Source organism: Haliotis rubra, unplaced genomic scaffold (assembly GCF_003918875.1).
Source record: "Haliotis rubra isolate DU_JTF1 unplaced genomic scaffold, ASM391887v1 Scf51, whole genome shotgun sequence".
NCBI classification, from domain to species: Eukaryota; Metazoa; Mollusca; class Gastropoda; order Lepetellida; family Haliotidae; genus Haliotis; species Haliotis rubra.
This window is the reverse complement of record NW_025767202.1, coordinates 2,874,723-2,896,133: the sequence shown is the minus strand read 5'-3', so window position 1 is coordinate 2,896,133 and position 21,411 is coordinate 2,874,723. Positions and strand designations below refer to the sequence as shown.

The 21,411-nt window shown below is 40.3% G+C and overlaps 1 protein-coding gene across 1 annotated transcript in view; it reads right to left on the bottom strand.

Moving 5' to 3' along the window:
• Positions 1-21,411, bottom strand: part of LOC124292238 (putative GPI-anchored protein pfl2) — a 64,187-nt gene that overhangs the window by 23,008 nt on the left and 19,768 nt on the right. The gene's annotated exons all lie outside the window — the stretch shown is intronic.

Sequence of the window (21,411 nt, the reverse complement as noted above, 5' to 3'; positions counted from 1 at the left end):
CATACAACAAAACCACGATCTCTCGTTCATTAGATCTCCGAGTTGATACACCGTGTGTTGCAATAACACGGCACAGCACTCCCCAACGATCGTCACGTAATTCAAAGGGAGAAAGCAAACTTATTCTCGATTAAGGATGTTGTCTTACGTAAAGCTATGACAAAGTACAACATACTTTGACTTCACCTCACGGCAGTAGCAGATTGCCAATTGTTTGAAATGTGTATTTTCCATCAAGAGCGTCCTGATTTGTCCACAATGTATTCTTCAGCCAATGTGCCGGGATGACACAAGGAGCGCGGATAAACACCCTTCTACACAGCAGAACAATACCATGTCCGCTTGGTGCCATTAGATAGTACACGGCTGGATGTGCATAGTGCTTCTACATGGCGATAAGCCTCTTAACGACACATCAGAAAGTCAATAAGGTCATATTGTTTGAAAGGAATGATCACGTGTTGCCGTTTGACATTACTTTAGCAATATCACAGCGTGACATTTTAATCGAACAGGGCGGATATGCGTAACACTGCTACAACAAATCATTATTGGAACCAACGTTCATCGGATCCTGCCGTGCGCAAGGGAGGCAACTCTGCAATTGCAATAACGACCATTTGGTTATGCATGTCCATCGGCGAAGGAGATATGACCGACAATCCATTTAATTGTCACCATGACATTTTAGATATTTATGTCCAAATATCTGTCAAAGGCTAATCTCATTGCTGAAATATTTCATTGATAATCCGTTCAAATACAATCCCTTTGTTGATGATTGTGTACCCACGCTGTGTAGATCGATAGTCCGGTACGTGTGTGACCCTGTTCACTTCACTCATGGAACACTTATGCTCCAAGTACAGAATAAATGATTCCGGTTAGACAGCATTGTTAATAAAGAAGAAGGATATATTCAATAGCTAACGATCTTGAAGGATTAAGAAACAGATCCAGATATTATGCCCCTACAGATTGCATACTATATACAGCATTGAAGTTGTGGGCGCTGGCATTCTGTACAACATCAGGCTCCCTCTATGTTACTCAAAACTTGAGAAGGATTTGATAGGTAGCTGGTCCACGTAGGTGTAACAATACAAAGACGGAGACAGTGATGTGTGGAACATGCGTTATAAGCTTAAGCATAACTCAAAAAAAGATTTATGTAAACATACAAACAAAGACCTCTTTAGGTTTGGAGCTTTGTTTAAACTCAATCCGGTCTTCACCGCAGTTCCAATGAGCCAATGGGTAGATTTTAGACTGTTTAGAAAACCAGATGGAATTTGAATATCTATGGTTCTTCTTTGGAGCGCCAAGTTGTGTTCCGGTTTTTTCTTACCTCTGTGTTACAGTTTTTCAACATATGGCTCTCTGTCAGGATCAGTGTATGTTTCTACATGGACACAGAAAGGATCTGTAGAAAGGATATATGAGTGTGGGAGTATGTCACCACCGGGTAACGTTATCTCTGCTCTGCAATTCCTTGGTACAGACTGAATTTGTTTACGGACGCTTGTCTGGAGTTCTCCTCTAGTTTTGCCAAGGCCAGTGTAGGTATATGTTGACATCCCCCCACATATGTTCTACCCGGTATAGATCCGAAGATCTGAAAGGCTATGGCAAGGCGTTGACGTTTAAATTATGAAGGATGTCAGCAGTGGCACCACCTGTGTGTGGTGTAGCGTTGTCGTGTTGAGAAAACCACCTCTGACTGTCGATCATAGGAAGAAGAGGACGCTGAAGAACTTTGGTCGATGTCAGATTCCCCTGAACCAACACCAAGTCAGATGTCCGAGTGTAGGAGATGGCTGCCCACACCATCACACTAACTCCATCGCCTGTGTCGACTTGTCGAAAGCGGCTTTGTGCAAAATGAATGTGTTGTAAATATGAATTAATTTTTCTTTCTCAAATACAGGGACATCATGTCTAACATGATATGATACCTGCATAAACATGGAAGCATGTTCGAAACCTACACGTGAACAGTAGAGATTGGCCACCGGAACAGATTCATTTGAGATTAGTAGGCAACATAGTGGCGAACATCGCTTGTAAGAATCACCAGGGGCGGATACAGCTTTTGAGAAAGGGGAGGATGTGTGTGTGCACACTATTGAGAAAAGGAGGGGTGCACACTTCATTTTTACCCGAGTTTCAATGGTCATTTAACAAACTTTCAGCACAAAAGACGCCAGTCGCACGCAAAAAAGGGAATCATATTTTGCCTTATCACTCGCGACTCACTCAAGGTACATAACAGTGTATGGGTTCGTCTCCTGGTGCCACGCAGCACTCCTCCAGACGTACGAAAGCGGAATGAAAACAAACCACATATTCAGGCAATGGACCAGAACTCAATGGATCAGTTCTTACGATAAAGCAAGAGGTGTTCAGTCTATCAGCTCTCACATCGACCCGTTACAAGTATATACAAAGCATAAACGCCAGGGAATAACTAGCATCTATTATCCTACGGAACAGACGCAGTTATGCGTGAAAGGCAAACTAGCAGGAACACTAAATGATCGGATGACTATAATGTCCCCGACAAAGGAATGAACATGTCATGTCTTATACTAATAACCAAAACATTAATAAGTAACGATTGCACCAACATATTTATAAAGTACCTTGTACGACACAACGGTGTGTACAATCCCGTCATTACGAGACTGTCAGTAATACACGACCCTTCACCAATGCTTTGTCGTTTACTCAATACGCCTTTCCAACAGCATTCATGAGTAAAGAAAGTACAAAGGAGCTCCAGTTTAACAAAGGATTTTTCAGAATTTTTGATTTTGTCGAAGAAGCAGACGGTTAAGCGCACACGACAGAAGCAGGGACATTGCATGGTTACAGGATGGCGAATCCATAAGAAGTGTTGCTCGCCGTCTTCATGTGTCTCCCTCTGTCATTCACAGGCTGAGGGACAGGTTCCAGGCCACTGGTTGAGTACAGGACAGACGTCGCTCTGGAAGACCCAGAAAAACATCAACGGCAGATGACCGATATGTTCTGCTCCAAGCCCTTCGGAACCGATTCACAACTGCCAATTCTCAGTTTCCACAGGCTGCATGGGAAGTCTGTCTTCCACATGCACCAGCCTGTTTTGTTTGGGTGTTTGAATCAAACACGGTGCTGATGTGTTTCCCCGCTCTTGTTTTTCGTTGTTTTTGACAATGTTTCATTTCAATCAAATCAACGAATATTGAATCAGTTGTTCCACTGCAAATTCTAACATATCGCTTAAAGTACCCATTAAGCACACAAAAAGTCACATCTACCTTAGAGTGTAAATGGCCTCACCGCGTTTAAGTTTATATATGACTATCAAATTTTAGGGTGTTCCCATACTTGTTGTTTGTAGTATAAATATGGTTCTAATACCTTATTTCGACTACAACCACAGACACACGTGTTCGGTTCAAGTGATCACACGATGCCAAGCGCTTGGGAGCACGTTGTGGTTGGAGTCAAAATGGATGTTGACGAATATCTCCGTGGAAAGTGTATTTTCGCTTATGTTTACACAGATCATGACTTGTCCGGGTTAGAATTGGTCTTCAGTAACCCATGCTTGTCGTAAGAGGCGACTAACGGCGACTATAGTTTGTTCTATATTGTACTTCCCAACTTCTAAAAATGCAACTCAAAGAAGATCATGACTTGTGTATTATTTAATCATATTTATTGAAAATATATGAGAAGATGTTAAATATTTTTAAAAATATGTAATAAACTGGCATATGATAATGGAATGTAAAAGAATTGCTGACCATTGGCTCAACTGCCGACGTCTGCACGTCCAGCACATGTATGGCCTTATGGTGGATTTTATTAGGGGTGGATTTTGTCAGGGGTGGATTTTGTCCTAGGTTGCAGTTTTGGGGTGGATTTTGTCCGGGTGGATTTTGTCCTGGATTCCACATGTATACAATATTAAGACCTGGTTATTGCACGTTAGTATGGATGCTATTTACAGCTCCACGAGGATGGGTGTTGTCATCCGTGAAGATCGACAGGGGACCACTTTGTTGTGATAGGTAATTATAACAGATGGTTCACACGGTCTCCATGACAAGCCTACACAGTAATGGATGTTGTTTTATACATTCCGTGAAAGCCTAGCCTCTATAGGGGCACTGGAAGTGACACAAGCTGTTGATAAATGACAACGGTGACAGGCAGATACGTGTGCCGACCACTGAAACCAGCACGCATATGTATATTCCGTGGGGTTTGTGCACAAACTCGTATTGACTCGCAGTCAGTGATGAGCAAGCTTCTCATGAAGACCAGTCTTACATGGTCATACCAGTGTTACATTGCCATACGTGTCATAAATAATCAAACCAATCTTACATTGTCATAATGACATGCATAATCCGACCAGACTTACATGGTCATACCAATCATATATAGTCATAATGACATGCATAATCCGACCAGACTTACATGGTCATACCAATCATATATAGTCATACCACTCATATATTGCCATACCACTCATATATTGTCATACCAATCATATATTGTCATACCAATCATATATTGTCATACCAATCATATATTGTCATACCACTCATATATTGTCATACCACTCATATATTGTCATACCACTCATATATTGTCATACCACTCATATATTGTCATACCACTCATATATTGTCATACCACTCATATATTGCCATACCAATCATATATTGTCATACCAATCATATATTGTCATACCACTCATATATTGTCATACAACTCATATATTGTCATACCAATCATATATTGTCATACCACTCATATATTGTCATACCACTCATATATTGTCATACCAATCATATATTGTCATACCACTCATATATTGTCATACCACTCATATATTGCCATACCACTCATATATTGTCATACCACTCATATATTGCCATACCACTCATATATTGTCATACCAATCATATATTGTCATACCAATCATATATTGTCATACCACTCATATATTGTCATACCACTCATATATTGCCATACACTCATCATTGCCATATATGTTATACCACTCATATATTGAAATACCACTCATATATTGTCATACCAATCATATATTGTCATACCACTCATATATTGTCATACCAATCATATATTGTCATACCACTCATATATTGTCATACCACCTGTCATATGTTGCCATGCACCTCATATATTGTCATACATACAAGACCACTCTACATACCTGCCTGATACCAGACCATATATACCTGTCTGACATACCAATCATATGTCTGACATACCAGACCACTCATATATTGTCATACCTGTCTGACATACCAGACCACTCATATATTGCCATACACCTCATATACCAGTCATTCCACTCATACCTGTCTGACATACCAGACCACTCTATTGTCATACCTGTCATATATTGCCATGCACCTCATATATATTGTCATACCTGTCTAACATACCAGACCACTCTTATATTGTCATACCACTCTGACATTGTCAGACCAATCATACATGATCATACCTGTCTGACATACCATTGTGATCATACCACTCCATATCTCATGATCATACCTGTCACATACCAGACCACTCTCATACCACTCATCTGACATACCAGACCACTCTTACATGATCATACCTGTCTGACATACCAGACCACACTATATGATCATACCTATCATATATTGTCATACCAGACCACTCATACATGATCATACCACTCTGACATTACCAGACCACTCTTACATGATCATTGTCATACATACCAGACCATTGTCACATGATCATACCTGTCTGACATGCAGACCACTCTACATGATTACCTGTTGATACCACCACTCATCATAGTCTGACATACCAGACTCTATGATATGGTCATACCTGTCTGACATACCAGACCACTCTTACATGATCATACCTGTCTGACATACCAGACCATATGATTGTCATACCATTCATATATTGTCATACAGACCACTCTTACATGATCATACCTGTCTCACATATTGTCTTACATGATCATACCTGTCTGACATACCACTCATATGTCTGATTGTCGTACATGTCATGAATAATCTTACCAGTCTAACAGTGTCATACCAGACCACTCTTACATGGTCATACCTGTCTGACATACCAGACCACTCTTGATCATAACATACCAGACCACTCTTACATGATCATACCTGTCTGACATACCAGACCACTCTTACATGATCATACCTGTCTGACATACCAGACCACTCTTACATGATCATACCTGTCTGACATACCAGACCACTCTTACATGATCATACCTGTCTGACATACCAGACCACTCTTACATGATCATACCTGTCTGACATACCAGACCACTCTTACATGATCATACCTGTCTGACATACCAGACCACTCTTACATGATCATACCTGTCTGACATACCAGACCACTCTTACATGATCATACCTGTCTGACATACCAGACCACTCTTACATGATCATACCTGTCTGACATACCAGACCACTCTTACATGATCATACCTGTCTGACATACCAGACCACTCTTACATGATCTCTTACATGATCATACCTGTCTGACATACCAGACCACTCATGATCATACCTGTCTGACATACCAGACCACTCTTACATGATCATACCTGTCTGACATACCAGACCACTCTTACATGATCATACCTGTCTGACATACCATACCACATACCAGACCACTCTTACATGATCATACCTGTCTGACATACCAGACCACTCTTACATGATCATACCTGTCTGACATACCAGACCACTCTTACATGATCATACCTGTCTGACATACCAGACCACATCATACCTGTCTGACATACCAGACCACTCTTACATGATCATACCTGTCTGACATACCAGACCACTCTACATGATCATACCTGTCTGACATACCAGACCACTCTTACATGATCATACCACCTGTCTGTCTGACATACCAGACCACTCTTACATGATCATACCTGTCTGATCATACCTGTCTGACATACAGACCACTCTTACATGATCATACCTGTCTGACATACCAGACCACTCTTACATGACATACCAGACCACTCTTACATGATCATACCTACATGATCATACCTGTCTGACATACCAGACCACTCTTACATGATCATACCTGTCTGACATACCAGACCACTCTTACATGATCAGACCACTCTTACACATACCTGTCTGACATACCACATACCACCACTCTTACATGATCATACCTGTCTGACATACCAGACCACTCTTACATGATCATACCTGTCTGACATACCAGACCACTCTTACATGATCATACCTGTCTGACATACCAGACCACTCTTACATGATCATACCTGTCTGACATACCAGACCACTCTTACATGATCATACCTGTCTGACATACCAGACCACTCTTACATGATCATACCTGTCTGACATACCAGACCACTCCTTACATGATCATACCTGTCTGACCACTCTTACATGACCAGACCACTCTTGATCATGACATCAGACCACTCTTACCATACCTGTCTGACATACCAGACTCTTACATCTCACATACCCCTGTCTGACATACCAGACCACTCTTACATGATCATACCTGACCCTCTGACATACCAGACCACTCTTACATGATCATACCTGTCTGGCATAAAACAAATCATTACCATAAGCATGATCATGTGTATCTAAAAAAGGTGACAGTTAAAATCAGAATGGGCTATCAAAACAATATCCGCGCATAGCATTGACAGCAATGTACAACATAGCTTGACAGTCAAACATAATGTAAAAATTCTATGGTTGAATTATGGCATGACAGCCATTCTGTTGAATTCATTTAAACCTGTTGGTATCTGTGTATGGGGTACTCTTCTAAATCAATTTGAAGACAATGGTGTAACGTACGACCCGGGCGTGACAACAATATCTCCATTAGCTATGCTACATGATTTCAGTGGCATTGTTCTCCCATCGCTTCGGTATCCATTGAACTTTATTGAATCATGGAGGGTTGTGACTTGAGTTGATAAATAAGCAATGCATATACTTTTTATAAAGTCATTCCCGTTAAGAGAATCTATTCATCTTTGTGGTGTTTTTGTTTACGAACGTGTTTGAAGATGATCGTGACTGAAGAACAGAATCTTTATACACGTTCGTAAACAAAACACCACAAAGATGAATAGATTCTCTAAACGAAATGACATTTAAAAAGTACATATATACATTGCTTATTTTCAACTCAAGTTAACCCAATGAAAGTAGTATATATATACACTACTTTCATTACCCAGTTGTAACAGTTCTCCATACATATATACTACTTTCATAACTCATAACTCAGTGGTAACTGTTATATAAAAGCGACCAGACACTATATTGTTCATGAGAATTCCGTTTTAAAAGCGCCGTCGATAATACGTTTAAATGTACACTTAGAGGACAATAAGCCGGGCTTTTCGGCTAAATATGGACGCCATTGTTCGTGAAAGGCCTAATAGCTGCGAACAATATATGAATTGATTACTGGCAATCTGTAACCCTTACCGATGTTCGCGAACAGGAGTCATACTGGTGAGTAACCATGCCATTATGTTAGAAGCAAGTGCCAAACTTGAAGCATGGCTATGGCTATACAAATTTAAAACAAACCTTTGATACGAAACACCAATACGGCGGCAAAGTCTGTGTTCGTAAAGTTAAATTTGCGAAGTGTTTAAATCAACACAGACATGATTAATATAATATTCAATATAAACTGACGTTAAAGAGAAAGTACACACCTGGTGTTTAGGAACTACATTACCCATCAAAGGTTTCCACTCACTAGTGTAAATGTAGCCACTTACTTCAGTCATCTGTTCTAAACTAGATTTTGCAAAATATTCCATACTGTTAAAAGGTACTGTTTACACAATACACTAAACTGATGTATTGTAAAACACATTCGTAACGTTGAAAAGGTTATAGTCATGAGTTCAATAAATGATGAAACTCAGTGAAAATTGGCGAATACTTAACAAAACTTTACACCAAACCGCAGCTTTTCACATGCACGATATTAGCATGTGCTTTTCAGCAATTTGATGCATGATCCTCGTGCAGTTCATCTGCATCAAGTTTGCAGTTGGTTCCCCCAAGTTAGTGGAGAAATTCATCTTCGAGTTTTGTCGAATTTCCACAACAGTAGCGTACAATAGCCCTGGTACCGTTTCTTGAATAACCGGATCTCATTACCATTGCATACAAACATCGGGATGCATGATATCGAAGGTTAAGTCTTTCACTGTTCTATATCGCACCCCATACTTCCAAGTAGATCCTACAGATGTAGCTGAAGGGGGATGCGAGACGACAACACTGGAACTAACTTCCAGAAGAAAGGGCTGGGGGAAGAGGTATGGTGATCGGAAGAGGTTCCATGAAGTTGTTGCACTTACCCGATGTATATGTCTTGAAAGTAAGGATCTAATGCGGCGTGCTTAACTGGAACTCCTACTGGCTGACACCAATCATTGTGTGCCATCATGCATGGCCTTGTCGATGCTGGTCCTTGCCTCAACTATCATGTTAAGTATCATCTGTTGTTTCTTCCTAAATCGTTAATCTAGCCTGTCATGTTAATGTCAATCAGCTATCATGTATGTACTTTATATTTCAAAACTGGTTATTAGTTTGGAATCTCAATTAATGTTTTCTAAGTCTTACCCTTAGTGTAGACAGAGTTATTGATTTCAATTGAAACCTAGGGAATGGGTCTGTAACGCTGTGGTTGTAAAAAACAAAAGATGAAGATATTATTATGTGACCTTTTCGCAAACACCTATTTTCAACACTCGTGTTTAGTGCTCCATTCGTCAAGGTTCACAGTTATTTGTCCTTTACCCAAGTGGGATCGATTCGCCGGATAATTTTCAGGCGTACTGTTATTCTCTAAAATGTCAACGCCGAATAATAATCAGTCTCGAATATCTGTTGGTAGAGATTCCTTTGGGAAAATAGTGATAAAAATACCTAAATAGCAAAACGAAAATATGCAGTTCTCTGTTTACCCTAGCCGAAACCTGGCATAATCACGGTTTGCTATTTCATAATGATTTCTAAAAAACATAAACAAAAGCAAAACAAACACAAAAGAAACCACAAAAACAACAGACGTCGTTCCTCTAAGATTAGGTTACATTTATTACTCGTTGTTGAAGAAGAACACGCGTGCATTGCTCGGTGTTTAATACAAACGTCCGTGAATATTTAGTACTGGAACGATTTTGACTAGCAAATATTGAAAACTCGCAATAACGCTTGGCATATTCACTGACATTACCTGTCAGAGGGGAACCTATACAGGCTCGATGAGCCCATCAACCCTGTTGCTATGCTGACGTCACGTACAGGATATCGTGCAACAAATATTACCAAATTGCATCACATTGTATTGAAGGATTGACTGTGTATTTTGATCGGTCCACTGAGGTTTGAATCGAAAAACCTATGTGCTACATTGATTCATACAGTTTGTACATCGGTTTTACTTCATTCACGCCTTAGTGATCCGACAAGATGGTAAATCCTTGCAATTAAATTCGACAACAAAAATACAGTTTGATTCACACATAAATATAGTATATACTCCGAAAAAAGAAACGTATAACTGGTTTCAGATGTATGTTTTGTGGGTTTTTTTATATAAATAATCAACAGATCATAATAAAACAAGGCATTCTCAATGACGAGCATCACCATTGCACAAACAATCAAATGTCAAGGTGAACGTCATCTGTTCTCAAAATCTTCAGATTACGAAATGTTGACCACTCTTCCTGCCGTACTTGTGCCAACTGTTAGAGATTATGTGGCTCTTGCTGGCGTGATCGCAGTCCTTGATCAAGAACATCCCAGGGGTGGTAGATCTGGAAACCTTGATGCCCATGCCAATACTTGGACGGTGTGGTTCCTCAAAAAGGCCGTTACAAGTCATGCCGTGTGAGGTTGTCGTTGTTGTGTTGAGAAATGACGTTTGTTTGTCGCATAATGGGAAAGACATATGGCCGAAGAATTTCATCTGTGTAACGTTGTGCAGTTAAGTACCAAGTCTGTTCCACCGGTATGGGAGATGGTGGCACATATTATAGCACACCCACTTCCTGTATGCACAAACGTGTCCGGCGACGTCGGTAAACACGACTTCTTCCAACAGTGAGAATGATGCCTGTAACTGGTCATCTCGGGCGACTACCTGCGGCGTGTAGACATAGTGTATATGTTCTGTCGGTTCGTGCACCTATACAGCAAGCGGATACCCCGGATGTATTCCATTAACGAGTTAGCGTGTGTGAGAGGATGTGACGAGTCAGATGTGGATTCCAATGAATATTGTGGCGATGTCTACGGGTCCAGTAGTTGGATCTGCACATTGTTCCACAACCCGTACTCCTCTCCACGGAGATACCAGACGTGTGTGTATGGCTGGACGTTGGTACCGGGATGTTGGTACCGGATGTTGGGTTCTCGTCCGGTTCTGCTACTCATTGGTCTTCACGCAGCAGTTGTCGCTGTCTCGGCTGAAATCATACACTGTCCCGGTATAGCCGTATCTGCAGAGGTGGTCTTAGTGCGTACTGTCCCGGTATAGCTGTATCTAGCATTTCCGACAGTACTTTAGTGCGTCTACAACGTATGTGTTGAACCCGTATGAACCTGTCCTGCGCTACAGTTGTGAGACGTGGATGACCTGACCTGGCTAGGTCACGTGTCATCGATCAAAGGATTAACCAATAATACGTTCATTGATTAATTACGATTATCTTGCAATGTGTTTATATTAAAATTATGTAGGTTTGCTAAAGTAGATGGAATGCGCCAATATCTGGACGTCACGTGCATGTGTAAAATCAACATACGAGCAGAAAAAATGCGACTTTTCACAGACGTAGTTTCAAAATGTATTTACTGATAAATTCAGTTATATTTTGCATACATCCACTCTGGATACTGAAGTTTACATTTATGCAAGTCAATAGTCTGTTAGTCCACCGTTTCTCTCGATGCACTGCTGAATACGGCGTCCCATGCTGTCAATCAATTGCAAATTGTCTATGTAGTCCTGGGGTAGGTCCACCCATATTTGACTGATGAGATTAGACCACTCAACGACACTCTTCGGTTCCAACCTTTCTAATTTGTCCTTCGTAATCTGCCACACATTTTCAATTGGGTTCAGGTCTCTAAGGTCACGTGACTCTGTTTCTGTAAACCACGTAACAGGTTTCAAACCAGTTACAGACTTGTGTACAGGTGCATTGTCCTGTAAATGTTTGAAAGGTATTCCACTCTGTCGTATATGGGATTCCACTATGCCTTCTTGTATAAGTTGATGGTACTTGCGTGAATCCATCCTTCCTGTAATAGTTAGCAGCGGCGTTACCCCGAGTTTGCCTATACCACCCCAAACCATGACACTGGGTGAGACTTCGGAACCATTTTGCAGCTACGTCCACCTCTTGACCACCTCTTTCTTGTGATCCTATAAAACTGAAACTTTGATTCATCCGTAAAAATCACATTTGAAAAGTCTGTTCCCTGCATTTCCCTGCACCACTCGAGCTTTTTCTCCATATGTGCTGTTGTCATCAATGGAACTTTCTTCGGCACTCGCTTGACATATCCAGATTGCTTTAAAGATCTTCTGATTGTCCATTCTGATACCTTAGGGGTTCCTTGACTTGACGCCTTCACAGCAAGCTGTTTTGCAGACCAGTTTGGGTACGCCGCCGCGAGACGCGCGATACTTCGTCTGTCATTTGCCCCAGGAGTAGCACGACGACCCGATCCAGCCTGTCGCTCTGTCCCTAACCCTGCGTCAAATTTCTTCAAATTTCGGTAAACAGAGGCCCGATGCAATCCCGTCAGTTTCACAAGTCTAGTTACGGATGTAATACCTGCTTCATAATATGCCAAGAGTCGATATCTGTTGTTTTGTAACGTCATGGCAAAGCTTCGGTATCGTCTGCTAGCAACAAGGTCACGTGATCAAGCCATCCCTGAACCAAGGGAGATAATTCCATACCAACGAGGCAAGCTACTGGCGGCTAGAAACGATGTATTTCGGCTTTTTTGATAGTAGGATCGAGTCAACAGAATAAAGTTTTTTGTCGCATTTTTTTCTGCCTCCTTCTATACTTTGTTTGAATGATTAGCTGATAACAATTGATTATCACATTGTCTATGTCTAATCAACAAGAAAATAGTTGTCACGTGTGCTGTCTGAGATGACCAATGAGATTTAACACCAGTGAGAAACACGTGAAACAAAACTACGTCTTCAGTAGGGAAACGACCAAAGTTACAATATCAAACTATATATACTATAAAAGGTGATATTGTTACACAGACACGTAACATTGAACACTCTAGTTTATACGACCTGCAGATGTATGGGACAGAGTTCCTATATATAGATATTGACGGATACATTCCTCGGAGAAGGTAACCGCCTAATGTTGAGTGTAGGACAAAATCCCACCAGGACAAAACCCCAACAAAATGTTAAAAAATGACATACAATTTATTTGGAAATAGATATTTTTTTATTTTTCCTCATAAATAGGCAGTATTGATCATTAGCACTAATACCATGATTCAACACAATCTCATAACATAATGCATCATCCTGGCATATTATAATGGTTCGTGTAATCATCTAAACCATCATTCTAGAATATCGTCATCTCTGTACATCTTAATTGATGTATGACTTGATGACCGTGAGATGTAACGAGAACCGGGTGCTCCATTGTCAACGATATCTTCATGCACCCACGACGTTCCAATGCAATTTTTCTTGAACATTCCCACCTAATACTACTCTTATTTGAAACCTTTAATTGCACAATAATCGATCTAATGCTATTTTCACTCCTCCCTTATTGATTTTCAGTACTTCCATTTTGGAACACTGATAAAAACTGTTATCATCACAGACACATTTATACATTTATTAAGGCAGCCACTGGCCTCTGTTACCAAAACATGCTAATCGACTTATCTCACCGTCATGAAAACATGCTAATTAAAACTGGCGAAAAGGGTTGCAATAACAAATAAAAAGGGATTTTGTCCTATGTTGGTCATTTTGGTGTGGGATTTTGTCCCAATAAATTTTGTCCTGAGTGGGATTTTGTCCGGTTGGGATTTTGTCCGTTCCCCCTAATGTCCTACATGTAAGTTTTGTGTCGCTTGTAATAACGCTGCTAGTGGTTCAATATAGTTTTCATTAATTTACAGCAGCATTGGGCAGAGTCGTTTTTTGTAATTCCTTTACACATGCTGTCACTGAGACGTGTCCCCAAGTCTTCCCGTTTATGTGTTTCAATAGATGTGCAAATTGGGCACTTGGGAAATTTACAAAAACAAATACAAATAAAAACTAAATAATTTCAATCATTTTACAAATTTACTGATTAAACTGTCCATATATTATACAGATCAACTGAACACTATTACGAAGTTCACAAAGACTTAAAACATCGCAATAGACAGGCTATACAAGTATAAGAGGCAAACAGAGGTATATATATAATACGCTGGTTTTCATTTTCTTATATTATTTTCAGTCAATGGGTGAAGGAATGTATGAATTTCGTTACAATAATGAAAGAAGTAGAAATATTTGTCAGTCTGTTTAGGCGTTTTATGAAAGCGCCTTTAAGCAGAGACGCCGTGCTGTTCAACACACGTACAAACTTAGTCTGTCTTACAGACCCTGAACCACATTATTTTCCCTTCTGCCTAACCCTCCCTGCAATGCTAAAGCCCTTAATAAAGCAAATTTGCATTCCTTCCAACTCACCGGAGCTTCAATATAAATGGGTTTATTTGTTAATATCAAAATTATATATATGCAGAGAATAAACGTTGATCTAGTTGATGTACGCATCCAAGTATATAAAACCTTTTTCATAAAATCTGAATTTTATTGATTCGGAATTGCTATACCTAAATATGTTCTGTCGGTTCGTGCACCTATACAGCAAGCGGATACCCCGGATGTATTCAATTAACGAGTTAGCGTGTGAGAGAGGATGTGACGAGTCAGATGTGGATTCAGATGAATATTGTGGCGATGTCTACGGGTCCAGTAGTTGGATCTGCACATTGTTCCACAACCCGTACTCCTCTCCACGGAGGTACCAGACGTGACCGGATTTCTGAAAGCACTGGCAAAGCCTAGTTCCAATCTCTAAGTATTTCTCCCCATTCAGGTCGGTCTCCACCTTACAGTATTACATAATGGGATTCCAGGTAGTATAATTAGGAACATCAGTCCCCAGCATCCTCTGCCTATCGGAAAAAAGGTTTAATGGATCGGATGGTGACGCTCTGTTACCTGGTGAAATAGATATTAAGGTTTTCCACTCGATGCTCATACCGTCAATCAGTGGATTGTCTAGTCCATTGGTTTTAATGTGGAGGTCACTTGTTCTCCGTACAACGAGAAACAGTTACATCATAGCAGTCGCAATATAAAAAGCCAGGATATTATTTTTATTTTTAAAGAGACTTGTCTGTTGAATTCCTTAAGTGTATTTGAATTTTTAAAAGCGCGTTCGTGCTCACATCGAAACAAGCAAACTATCGTTGTCAAACATATCTGACATATCAAAGCAACGCATTGTTTACATATTGTTTAGACACACATCGACCTCGAAATCCGCGTGTTTACATTCATTTCACGCAGGTTTTACAAACATGCATCGAGCTAGATCTACATAAACGTGTTTGCATTTACAGTAATATTGAAAGTTCCTTAAAGGTCAGTCTGTATCTATCCGTACGTTCTTTTTTTTAGCAAAATAATCTATTTACTGACACAGAGCTGTTTATTATTCAATCCTTGTTTTTCGTGTCTTGTTGGAAGGGAGGCACGTGGCTGGGCTGCGATAACGTCAGAAGACAGCGTCTGCAACTCACATAACTTTTGAGAATAGGGAAGATCAGAAGATCATTCAAGATTTCAAATTGCAAAAGATTTATATATTAGAAATTTCATTTCTGACGCATGGGTGACAAAAGGATGCCCGATACAAGTATGTGTTTCTACTTGTACCATATATTCGTTCAGTTAAACTTGCCTTGCCTTTGCATGTGCTTGTGATGGGAGAACCGGTCGGGCAGGGTAAGCTCACCTTTTGCGAACATCTGTTGTCATTACTGTCGTTAAATGAAAACTAAAGATTATAAGAGATTATGGACAGTGTCTTGTCACTAATTAAACGAGAGCTAAGGAGTAGGAATGTCAGGTGAGTGGTACACACAGGCCATCTTGAAGGTTTCCTGTTGATTAAGTTGCTTATGCTTAACATGACCCTGAAGAGCTACCCCAAAATTGTCCCGGTGTGCGGCTGCCGGGTATCTGGCGTACACTATCCGCCTCAGAGCATATCCGGGGACTAATGGCGCCATTACAATGTCCGTACGGCGATAATCGGTGACGATGTGTTCTGGAATCGTCCACTCGTAGTTAAAAATGTCTGCTGATAAACGAATGGAACAACAATAGGACGGTGCATTTGGGTCAACATATGGCGTGTTTATCCATGATGACCAACTCACAAGTGATCCAGCACGGCATCGTGTCACAACCACGATATCGTGGGATATTGCGTCTCCTTCATCGTACCCACAAACCGCCCTTTGTCCGTTCACTGAGATGCTGTCTTAGAGGCATGTTCAAGCTTAGCTTCATTCCAGCAGTGATTGCAAGTTCTCCTTAAGGCACATACACTTTGGCATCTACGTAATGGCATCACGAGCTTTTCGTGCATGAAGTAAAAATTTATTTTGATCAAATGTTGCACACAGATGCAACACTGCGGTAATGTACACTCTATAAATAAAGAATAGCTACATTCCAAATTATCGACCGTAGTACATATTGTAACTGAGAAGGTTACTGTGCTTTATATCAAGTTAAGTAAAAGCAATATTATCTGAAATTAGTTATGGCACATTTAATACACACTCATCGAGACATCTCTTCGACTTTAGATTCTTGGTTCACAGTTTGCACGTGCATGCGCAATATTGATGTTACTCACGCGCGTGTTTCCTACTTACACTGTTTGCTGAGCTATTTAATAAAACTCGGTGAACAAACGCTTACGCAATGCGCCGGTCTGCTGACAATCATCCAGCATGCTGGCCTGGTGTAATAGAAGATAGCCAGACATTTAGTGTTGGAGACGTTTTCTCCAGCAGGGCAACACCTGACACGGGTTCGTGGTCCACGTGTGACGTCAGGTCAACCATCTTCCGTTGGTGCATCTACTGACTCGTATGGAATCCTAGAAGGGACATTGTAATCGAAAAGGGAGACAACGCGATAATGCGACACATTCATTATGTCGCGTTGTCGCATTGTTGGGTATTTTGGGGATTTTTTGGCACATCTTAGAAGGGGCGACAATATTGTGACCTTGAAAATTGTCGCTATGTCGCATTGTCGCCCTTTGGATGAATAGAAAAATATTATTCAAAACGCGACAATGTGACATAGCGACAATGCGACAAATGGCCGAAATGTCGCGTTGTCGCATTGTAGCTTTGTCGCGCTTTGGTTAATTTGTCTCTTTTTGCTTGTTTTTGGGAGGGCGAAAACGCGACAACGCGACAATGCGACAACGCGACAATGTCCCTTCTAGGATTCCATACGCTCGATACCTAAATGCGACATGAACAGCTCCGACAGCTCCTGAGTGCCGACCAATGAGTGTCAGAACCGGTCGAAAGCTCAACATCCGGTACCAACGTCCAGCGATACACACAATGTTACTGCCACGTCACTGTCTGTGAAGGAGAGTGTGGTGTAGGGATGGCTTCAGAAGACAAGACCGGACAGTTTACATATGAGTGCCGGTTTCATCGGGACAACACCGATGGTCGTGCAAGGGTCTACACGCTTCCAGGGCAACGTTGTACTGACGCTAGCGTTACATAGTCGTGTAATATGAAGTAGCAACACAACTCATTATTGTTAATGTCAATATTTTATTGTCCAAACGACAAGGGGATTAGGCAGTGCTCCTTAAATAGCTTTGACTGTCACCCCTTTAATATCAATGTGAACGGTGAACGATGCAGGGACGACCCCTGTTACGACGTAAATTGTAATAAAAACGCAAATTGTAATACTTGCAGCAAATTGTAATAAACTTGACGTAAATTGTAATAAAAACGTAAATTGTAATAAAAGTTGACTTAAATTGTAATACGCAAATTGTAATGAAAATTTACGTAAATTGTAATAACAGTTTTAATCACTCGTAAATACGCGAGTGTTTGTTTTTCGCTGCATTTCATACATCAAATAAGCTTGTTAGGGCGATAACTCAAGAAAGAAATGAGTTCAAATTTGGTACCAAGATAAAAAAATCTGAGGGTTTTGCCCATATAAAGAAAGAATTGACAAATCTTAGCTAAATGACGAAAATGATATTCGTCCTGATATATAATCGATATAAACTGTCCTCTGTATCATGTCTTTTCGCAAATATCTTTTGAGGTTTTGATATGTATAAATATAAAGTGGGGTGGGGTGGGGGTGGGTTTCTAACGGGTATATCAAATCAAATGAAATCAAATCAAATTAGACAATTGTATAGCGCTACATATCCAGAGTCCTGCTTATGTGCGCTTAGTCGAATGTTCGTTTGAAGAGGATGGTTTTGCGACAAGATCGGAAACTGTTGATATTTTCCGATTTTCTGACATTTTCAGGTAATCAATTCCAGATTACAGCACCCGGTCTGCTAAATGATCTGTCTCCGTATGTTGTGGTTCGGACAAATGGAATAGCCTAGCTGACTAGCAATAAAATGCATCACAAATTAAACTTCAGGAAACAAAATATGCAAGAAACATTTTTGTATGTTTGAGATTCGTAGAGGTCGGCTAGAATCAAACTTAGATATTAAACTGCACAAAACGGCAATTTGAAACTACAATCGCTTGTTCAAATGACTCCCCATTCTGTTTACTGAAAGAACTCGAGAAAGAAATGATGGAATATACCGACACCACTTGAATTTAGTGACCTTGAGGTCATTTAAAGGTCACAGCGAAGGTGTAACAGTTTTGCACATGCCAAGCTTGGTAGCCGCGAACTTAGGAAAGAATTAATAGATTTTGATCCAATTTTATATCAAGGTGTATTGACGGGAATCCCCCCACACCAATTGAAACAAAATATGCAAAAAATATGTTGTATGTTGGTAAAAGTCAAACTTAGATATTAAACTGCACAAAAAAGCAATTTTAAACTATAATCGCTTGTTCAAGTGACTCCCCCTTCATGTTTACTGAAAGGGCTTGTTTTGGAGACACTACCCACCCCCTTTCAGTTGACGTCATCATAAGGATATACCTCATCCTAAATTTTAAAGTTTTCACTTATTCCTACATGGTGTCAAGGGTTCAAACTAAATACTGAATGGTCACACAAGTGTCAGCTCTCAATATGTTGTATATCTGGACACAATGTTTTGAAAATTTAAATGAGGGTGTCCCCGTCTAAATGTAAATCAAGCAATCCAAATCTTTGAATGTTGATGATGACGGGAAGTCATCCAATACTATGCTGAACATATTTTATATGATATTATCTGAGGGTATACCATTATCCAAGAAGTAGCGCAATAGTGCAGTTGTAAGGCGTCTGCCTATCACGCTGAAGGCCCGGTTTCGAGGAGGCACCGAGGTTCGGTTCCCGAGATGGGCACATTTGCGTAGTATCCTTGGACAAGATACTTAGATCTACACTGTCTCAGTTCATCCAGCTGTAAAATGGGTACCCGTGAGTATGTGCTGGCAATGTGAGTGTTTAGTTCATTGCGCCCAACAGGCAGCATGGCTGCACAGTCCCCAGGGAGTTGAAAAAGTATCGGAAACTACGATAGTGTCCTATGATCGGGAATAGTAATGTACGTAGCGCCGTGAGCAGGCAATGTGCCTGGATGTGAGGGTCATATAAGCGGACTATTACTATTACTAGATACCAAATGGGAGATCGTTTTCCATTTTCTGCAAATTTGCAAGAAACATAATACCCCAATGTTGTAATGACTAATATCTCGTTAACCACATTACCCACATGAAATTTTGGATATGACTTTGCTAATGATTCCTTCTAAATAAAATGGAAGCTTCTTTTCGAAAAATTGGACATCGAGAATATAGTTAGCTTGACTACTTTTTCAACGCCCCTCGTAACATACTTAAAAGAAAAGAGAACGTCTAAGGAAAATAGCATTTCGATCTCTGAATACTTCTGAGCTATTTAAATACAAAAAGCAAAGGAATAAAGTAAATAATCTAAAAAGAATAGCCAAGGGAAACTTTTTTTGATAACTATTTATCACCTCAGTCTACTCAATCAGGTGGTTACTACTTCATCGGGACCCATTCCCCTTCTTGTCACTGATGATTCTGGGATACCTTCAGTTTTTACAGATTTGGATAAAGCTCAAACATTCAATGAATATTTTGTATCTGTTTCAAATGTTACTGATGGCGGCAAGACTTTGCCACCTGTTAGCCATCGCTGTGTTAACAGTATAACAAATGTCATTGTAACCGAAAAGGAGGTATCTGATAATACCTTACCAGCAAACAAATCTAGTGGACCTGTTTTTATTGTATAATATATCACTGAGTGACTGTATTTCCTACATTGTGGAAAACGGGTAATGTTACTCCTATTTTGAAAAAAGGAGATGCATCCCTCCCAACTAGCTACAGACCTATTAGTTTATTACCTGTCCTTTGGAAAATCCTTGAAAGAATAATGGTAAAGCATGTGCACGACCACTTCCATGAACATAACATTTGAAGTAAATCCCAATCAGGTTTTACTGCTAGTCATTCTACTACATCTCAACATAGACATTTATCATAATATATGCTCAGTCCTAGATAATCACCACCTTTACTGTACGCTGTTTTGTGATATTTCAAAAGCTTTTTACAGGGCATGGCATAAAGGTTTATTGCACAAATTAGAAAATGATGGTGTTCGTGGAAATGTACTTAGTTGGGCCCGGTTGTTCAATACTCGGTTATCTTAACGGCCGGTTAACTCCTAACGGCCGGTAAAAACCTTAACCCGCCGTTAGGTAACCGAACGTTAAATATGCGTTGTTCAAAACATGGTTAGTCATGCCGTTAGCTAACGTCGCCGTCAAAGTTTAACAGTGTGGTTAACGTCACTGGTTAGCTTCCATATATCCCATAGTTCCGTTTTCTGTTTGCTTCCGGTTTACCAAAAATGGAAACGCAAAATGTCGCCTGCACCCCGAGGAAAAAGAGAAGTCGAAATTTCTCTGCTGACGAAGAGAATGTAATCCAGTCA